General features: G+C 43.1%; 1 pseudogene; it reads right to left on the bottom strand.

Moving 5' to 3' along the window:
- Nucleotides 1-4,443: 4,443 nt before the first annotated feature.
- Nucleotides 4,444-5,757, bottom strand: LOC149446051 (uncharacterized; annotated as a pseudogene).
- Nucleotides 5,758-8,663: the final 2,906 nt, after the last annotated feature.

Below are 8,663 nucleotides of genomic sequence, written 5' to 3' on the forward strand. Positions count from 1 at the left end.
ATCATTGGTATCAGTGTGAGGAATAGTGCCCTATCATTGGTGTCAATGGTAGGAAAATGCCCCATCATTGGTGCCAGTGGGAAGTATAGTGCCCCATTGATGGGGTCAGTGGTAGTAATAGTGCCCAACTGTTGATATCAGTGACAGGAATTATGCCCTAATGTTGGTGTCAGTGGAAGTGTACCCCAAGGGCCAGATAAAGGCAAGTAAAGGGCCACATCTGGCCCCCAGACTGCAGTTTGGAGCCCACTGGACTATTCCACAGATCTAGGTAGTATTGTGTTGCAGATAATATGCAATTAACATGTTTTTGCAATTAGCATATTTTAGTTAAAGTGAAACTTCACTCTCTCAATCAGCATGGACTTTTTTTTAAAATCACGATGCTGCTAGCATTAGTTAACAGATAGTAAAGTATATCATATTTACTTTTTTAAACTTTTTTCTATATTTCTTCAGTTACTTCCTGGTTTCCATGCCTAGGCAAATAATGTCATACATCCTAGCAGTCTTCAGGAGGGGAGGGTTCTCAGCTCAACCTATGCCTGATCTAAGGGCAGATGGATTCCAGGAAGTAAATGATACATGAATCATCTGCCCTTACTCAAGATGGCCACTGCCAGAAATTCTGGGGAGTGTTTTTCAAAATCGTTTCTCAGCAAAATAAAGCACGGAGACATGGACTGAGAAGTTTGCTTTGAATATTAAAAATTAATTAAATAGCATTTTTGGTTTGTGGGGCTTTCTCGGGTAAGCACACCCTCCTGCCTGCATTCCTGAGCTAAAGGCAGATGGATTCCAGGAAGTAGTTGCTACACAAATCATGAATCAGGATGGCCAGAAATTCTAGATGAGATGGTGTATTTCAGAGTAATTTCTCAGCAAAATAAATCTTGGAGACATGGATGGACGGGGGAGTTTGCTTTGAATATTAACAATTAATTAAGTAGCATTTTTGGTTTGTGGTGCTCAGATGAAGTGCAGTTCCACTTTAATGAACCTGGTACATCACACTGTGGTGACTTAACACACCCTAGGTTCACACATAAGCGTTTTCTGCGGCGTTTTGCAGAAACGCAGCACAGTCCATTTAACATGATTTCCTATGGGATAGGTTCACATCTCTGTGCTTTCACCCGGAGCGTTTTTTGGAAAGGGTCAGGGACTTTTTTTAATGCAAAAATTTGTGTATTTGGTTCTATAGACCTCAATGGAAATGCTGCGGAAGAGCATGTATTGCGTTTTTGCTGCGTTTTTTATGCGGTTTGCGTCTTAAATCTGCTTAGCAACAAGAAAAATAAAAAAAATGAAAAATATGCGAAACACATCAAAAACTCAGCTAAAACGCTGAAAAAATGTGGCAAAAATGCAGGTGCGAAATGCAATGCAGAAACAGCTCAAACGAAGCCTGCATAGGTGTGAGCCTAGCCTCAGTGACATTAAGCCCTGGTTCACACCACCGCAAATTCAGGTGCGATTCGGGAATTGAAATCGCACCTGAAATCGGATCTAATTAATGTGAGTGTAACATACGCTATTTGCTGCAGCGCGATTTCAAATGTAGTTCTTGTTTTACTTTCTCTACAGTTTGTTGCGATTTCACATACATAGACTACAATATAAATCGCACTGCAAAACGCAATGGAAAAAGCAAGAAACTGTTGGGAAATCTTCACAAGTTGCAAACAAAATCTTCAAATGCAGTGAAATAGCAAACAAAATGCGCGATTTTAAATCGCATCCAGTGTGAACCAAGCCTTAGTGCCGGTCATACTGGTGAGATTTTAGGTGAGATTTGCAAATTAAATTTGCACCTGAAATCACATCTAACGAATGTGAATGTCAGTGTCTTAACATGTGCGATTTGCTGCAGCATGATTTCTAAAGTAGTTCTTACTTTTGCTGCAGTTTATTGCGATTTCACATACATAGAATATAATGGAAATCGCAATGCAAATCACAAGAAATCTTTGAAAACCTTCACAAGTTGCAATAAGGTCTTCAGAAATCGCACCTGAAATTGCACTGAAATTGAACACAAATCGCACAATTTTAAATCGCAGCGGTGTGACCGGTGACTTAATGGCATGATAGTCAGTTCTTAATATAAGTGAATTTGGTTGGCATTCAAAAACAACTAAGAACAATTTCAAGCAGAACTAAACTGTGTCTGAGCACCACAAACCAAAAGCAGAATTTAATTCATTATTAATATTCAAAGTAAACTCCCCCATCCTTCCATGTCTCCATGCTTTATTTTGCTGAGGAATCACTCTGAAATACACTATCTAGAATTTCTGGTCATCTTGATTCATAAATTGTGTAGCAACTAGTTCCTGGAATCCATCTGCCCTTAGCTCGGGCATGCAGGCTTGTGCTTAGTATAGAAAGCCCTTCCTTCCCTCCTAATGACTCCTGGGATGGATGACATCATTTGCCTAGGCAGAAAACCAGGAAGTGACAAAAGAAAGGTAAAAAAACAATTTAAAACAAGTAAATACGATATACTTTCCTGTGTATTTACGAATGCTAGCAGCATAAGGATTCAAAATAGTCAATGTTGATTGAGAGAGTGAAGTTCCACTTTAATAGCATGGTGACTTTTGGAATTCCAATGTTCAACAAAGTATTATTAAAATTTCTGTTTAAGTGCCACATCCCTAATATTGTAAATATATACCAAAAAAAGACCTGAAAATGGGGAATTCTGAGGCACAACATAGACATAAAAACATGATTTATTTTGTATCAAAATCCAATATGTAAAACAACATTCTATTTCACAACATCAGTACTAAAGCGTGTAGAAAATGAAAAGTTTACAATATCCAGGAGCAGCAAATCTCTTCCCATGTGATCCAAATTCTTTGTAATCGTTAAGCTCATTCTTATCAGCTTGGGCCCAACGCGTTTCATGTACTTAATCCACTTCTTCAGCAGCCGTCACCATATAAACGTTTGACTACTGATATAAGAACAAACAATCAAAAAAACATATTTTTCCATAGGATTGGATTGCAGATCGCACCCCCCCCCCTCCCCATGACCAGAACATTCCCCAAAGAAATCATTAGGCAGATCGTGGCGAGAAATGGCTGCGGCACTTTATTGGTGTTACATAAAATAAACCATGTACATACTACAATAACCGTTGATGAGATTCAACATGTAAAATATAATAAAACACCTTCTTCTGGCTCAGTTATTGAAACTCGAGCCATCACATAAAACATCTGCACTCTGAAAACATCCCCCCTGACTCCAGGGTGACAGCACCACACAAAGCGCGCATGACAAATGGGGGGGGGGGGAGCTCTTCTGCTTTCAGGCTGGCCACTGATCCAAATGATCCAGTTGCCCCTTATATCCTGTCCGCCAATGCTCCAGAAACTTCCGTGACTCCGGATTGCATCCCAGGAATTCTGCTTAACAAAATTTAAAGGGGCCAACACCAAATTCCCCCACACATGACAAACCCACCATTTACAATTATAAACAAGGCCATTTGAGAGGGGAGGGGGGCGGCCACAATCCCACGAAAGTGGTCGCAAGGTCACAAGGTTTGTGCCCACTTTTGGCCATGGGATTGCAGACCGCACCCGCCCACCTGACCACATGACCAGAACATTCCCCAAATACAACCCATTAAAGAAACCATTAGGCAGATCGTGGCGAGAAATGGCTGCGGTACTTTATTGGTGTTACACAAAATAAACCATGTACATACTACAATAACCGTGATGAGATTCAACATGCAAAATATAATAAAACACCCTCTTCTGGCTCACTTATTGGAGCTCGAGCCATCACATAAAACATCTGCACTCTGAAAACGTCCCCCACCTGCTGGCCTTGTGAACAAGGCCGGCCTACCCCAAAGCAGCAGCCATTTTGATGCCAGATTGTAGGCCTAAACAAAAGATGTCCAGGCCAATATCTGAAAGATGAACTCCGTCCCGTCTATACAGACCCGGAATTCCACCTTCCAGATCAACATGCCTGTACGACAAACCACCTAGCGATGGCAAGAATTTAATCCTCTTCCTCATTTTCTCAAAAGCCTGCATCTGAGGAAAGGACCACCAAGAAAACCTGGGAACAATCTCTGAAAACACCACAGTCGTATGAGGGGAAGACAAGCAAAACCTATGCAAATCCCTCTTAATCATGAATAACAGGTCAAGTGTTCCCACCATGCTCAAGTCATTTCCTCCCAGGTGGACCACTAAAATAGAAGGTGGGGGCCACACTTGAAACAACTGGGACAAATGCCAGTAGAGTTGACACCAGCGCATTCCTCTCACTCTCTTCCAATATACAGTGAAGGCTTCTGGCAACAATGACAGAGTTCCACAAGGATGACACTGAAGAGCTCTTTTACAAGCCCAATAGACATATGAGTGACCTACAATCCAGACGCAGTGCTGGGCACCTGCAATTGAGTCAAAGAAAAAGGTTAGGTCTAATGTATAACTGAAAACGCTTAGACTTCCATCTACCCAGGTCCTTAATACCCGAGTGGGAAAAACCCAACCTGGAGGCCTCTAACGCTGTGCCAATCCTAAATAAATGGGAAGAGAACTTGAAATGCGAAAGGCCCAAATGGTTCAGGCATCTCCGCAAAACAGCATCAAACTGATATTTAGTAAGGGGGTGCAAATCCAAGTGGAGCAGAAACAGCCCCGAGTCTTGAGGACGCACAGTGAGGAACTGCCTAACGAGGCTCACCAGACAAACAGCAAAGCCATCAATAGCCGGTAGCGTTATCCAGCTGATTAGTCTCGGAGTGACGCAAAAACAGCCGCACCAACGAATCATCCACCAAGACATGTTCGGACAACAGTCCCGAAAAGGCACGCCTGGACAATGGAACCAGCTCGGATATTCTAAAGGCTCCAAAAAACAACAGGGAAAATGCTGTATGAAAAAGCAAAGCCTCGCAATCGGAAAAGCAGACCACCGAAGCCGCAGCACATAGGTTGGCCAAGAGTACCATAGAAATAGGTCTACGGTCATCAGGCACGAACTTGGACTTCCGATACCCTCTCAATGCCTGTTTTATTGAAAAGAACTGGCTACAAGAAGGGAGGCCCAATAATTTGAGAAAAAAGGAAACTCCGGCCAATATCTTGGACACGTGGCCATAGGAGTAACCACAGCACATCAGGAATGTCAAAAAGGATGCGATGGCCAATTCAGTGGGGGAATTGGGCAGAAAACCCCAATTATACACAAAGAAGACCCACCTCCTGCATGCCGCTGAATAATCTGCCCAAGTGTGAGGAGCGATCGAATTCTTTATCGACTCCCGCAAAAGGTTCATATCAGGTCCCACAGGTTTGACGGACAGCTGAGGCCAATCTCGTCCACCTCCGGTAGCAATTGTTGAAACCTGGATACCTAAAAACGAGACAGCGAATCCGCCAGAGTATTAGAAAAACTAGGAATATACTGCGCTTTAAGCCAGATGTTAAATTTTAAACAGAGAAAAACTAAGTGTCGCAAAAGTTGTACAACAAACAACTATTTAGAGGATAAGCAATTCACCACAAACACCAGACCCTTATTGTCGGTACTCACCAAAATCCTTTTGTCAGCAAACTTCGTACCCCAACGCTCCAGAGCCACCACCACCAGGAACAGTTCCAGCAACACAATATTCTTAGTGGCTATTTTTTCGAAGCCAAGACTCAGGCCAAGCCCTGCAGCACCAATGCGACCACTACACAGCGGCAAAACCCCTGGAACCAGCAGCATCAGTTGCCAGCAAAAAATCCTGCGCTGACACAAACTTAGCCTGAAAAAAGGACTTACCATTGTATTCCGACAGGAAATTAGCCCAAACCAACTGGTCTTCTTTTAAGTCCTGGGTGAGGCGAAAATGAGCAGAGGTGGACTTATAATCTGAGGTCGCAAGATACAAACGCCTGGAAAAAATCCGACCAACCCTGCAAGTAAAAGCCAGGAGCCCCAACAAAAACTGCAACTCCTTCAACAAAACCTTTTTTTGGTGAAGAAAGGCTAAAATGCCGCCGTATAGAGAAGAATCCCGAAGAATTCCAAAGACGTAGATGGCAGACAAGTTTTTTCCGTCGCTAAAAGAACGCCAAAGTGGTCCATGAGCACGCAGAACAACTGAAGCAAATTTGAACACAATGCCGACTCCAGGGGACCAATGAACAAAAAATCGTCCAAACAGTGGACAACGCCATCCCAACCAGCCTCGGCAACGAGCACCCAATGGAGAAAAGTTGAAAACATTTCAAAATAGGCACAGGACAAAGAACAGTCCATGGGAAGGCTTGTATCAAAATAAAATCCACCATCAAAATAAAACCCCAGGGAATTAAAAGCCGACGGGGAGATGGGCAACAGTCGAAACGCAGATTTAATATCTGTCTTTGCTAGCAAAGCTCCCGGGCCAAAAGTGCGAATCTGAACTACGGCGTCCTCAAAGGTCGCATAGGACACCGAACACAAAGAACCATCAATCTCATCATTCAACAAAGAGCCCTTAGAAAAAGAAAGGTGGTGTATCATAAGGAAAGCGTTAGGCACCCTCTTAGGAACCACCCCCAAGGAAGAAATCCGAAATGTGGACTATGAAAGGGGCCCGCCACGTGGCCTTCAGCAACTTCTCTGTCAATCTGTTTGCGAACAACCTGTGGGTATTGGAGCACGGACTTCAAATTATCTACCATCCGGCAACCCTCACCCAAAAAAGTAGGCAAAGGAAAACCAAAAAGGAACCCATCAAGAAGGAACTGAGCCTTCTCCCTGTTTGGATACTGATCCAGCCACGAACGCGTGTTTTCCAGCCTCACCGGAGTGCAGGCTTTTCTGAAAAATATCCCGCTAGGACAAAGGAGACCTACCCACCTTTCTAGGACACTTAAGCACAGGCTGATGACCCACGCAAAAAGAGCACTCGTGGTGATACTAACGACAATGGGAGTCGTTAAAGGCAAAACAATAACCCCTCCTGAAAGCCGGAAATGGAGTCGCTGTGACCAGCTGTCTAGGCGCAAAAGGCTTCTGGGGCAAGATCAAATTAAGCCATAACCCCACATCCTTCATACCCAACTTGAGGGCTGGGTGCACCGACAGATTTTGCCAAAAAAGACTCGTCGTAATGGTACCAGCCCAAACCCCCAAAGTTCCTGTAAGCCTCAAAAGCGTGATCTAAATGTTGGAAAAGGCCACTGCAGAGATCAGGGCGTTTGTCCGCCAGCACACTAGAAAACACGCACAAAACCTGCAGCCAATTGTAAAAAGATCTAGGGGCCAGCCTTCTGTCCTCCCTTAAACTAATACTTTGTTGAAGCCCCTTTTGATGTGATTCCAGCCCTCAGTCATTTTAGGTATGAGTCTATCAGCATGGCACATCTTGACTTGGCAATATTTGCCCGCTCTTTCTTGCAAAAAACACTCCAAATCTGTCAGATTGCGAGGGCATGTCCTGTGCACAGCCCTCTTCAGATCACCTCACAGATTTTCCATCCGATTCAGGTCTGGGCTCTGGTTGGGCTATTCTAAAACTTTCATCTTTTTCTGGTGAAGCCATTGCTTTGTTGATTTGGATGTATGCTTTGGGTCGTTGTCATGCTGAAAGATGAAGTTCCTCTTCATGCTCAGCTTTCTAGCAGAAGCCTGAAGGTTTTGTACCAATATTGACTGGTATTTGGAACTGTTTATAATTCCCTCTACCTTGACTAAGGCCCCAGTTCCAGCTAAAGAAAAACAGCCCCAAAACATGATGCTGCCACCACCATGCTTCACTGTAGGTATGGTGTTCTTTTGGTGATATGCAGTGTTGTTTTTGCGCCAAACATATCTTTTAGAATTATGGCCAAAAAGTTCAATTTTGGTTTCATCAGACCATAACACATTCTTTTGGGAGACTTCAGATGTGTTTTTACTAAATTTAGCCAGGCTTGGATGTTTTTCTTCGTAAGAAAAGGCTTCCGTCTCGCCCCTCTACCCCATAGCCCAGACATGTGAAGAATACGGGAGATTGTTGTCACATGTACCACACAGCCAATACTTGCCAGATATTCCTGCAGCTCCTTTAATGTTGCTGTAGGCCTCTTGGCAGTCTCCCAGACCAGTTTTCTTCTTGTTTTTTCATCAATTTTGGAGGGACGTCCAGTCCTTGGTAATGTCACTGTTGCGCCATATTTTTTTCACTTGATGATGACTGTCTTCACTGTGTTCCATGGTATATGTAATGCCTTGTACCCTTCTCCTGACTGATACCTTTTAACAGTGAGAACCCTCTGATGCTTTGGAAGCTCTCTGCGGACCATGGTTTTTGCTGTAGGATGCGACTAAGAAAATGTCAGAAAAGACCTACTAGAACAGTTGAACTTTATTTGGGGTTAATCAGAGGCACTTTATATGATGGCAGGCATGTACTGACTCTTATTTAACATGATTTTTAACGTGACTGCTTAATTCTGAACACAGCTACATCCCCAGTTATAAGGGGGTGTGCACACTTATGCAACCACATTACTTTTACACATTAGTATTTTATGTTTACTTACCCCCCAAAAGATTTCAGTTTGTTTTTCAATTGAGTTGTACAGGTTACAGGTCACATTAAAGGTGGAAAAAAGTTTTGAAATGAATTATCTTTGTCTAATTTTTTTACATCACAGAAA

This window comes from Staurois parvus, unplaced genomic scaffold (assembly GCF_062004578.1).
Source record: "Staurois parvus isolate SC_StPar_1 unplaced genomic scaffold, SC_StPar_1.0 ptg000698l, whole genome shotgun sequence".
Lineage (NCBI taxonomy): Eukaryota > Metazoa > Chordata > Amphibia > Anura > Ranidae > Staurois > Staurois parvus.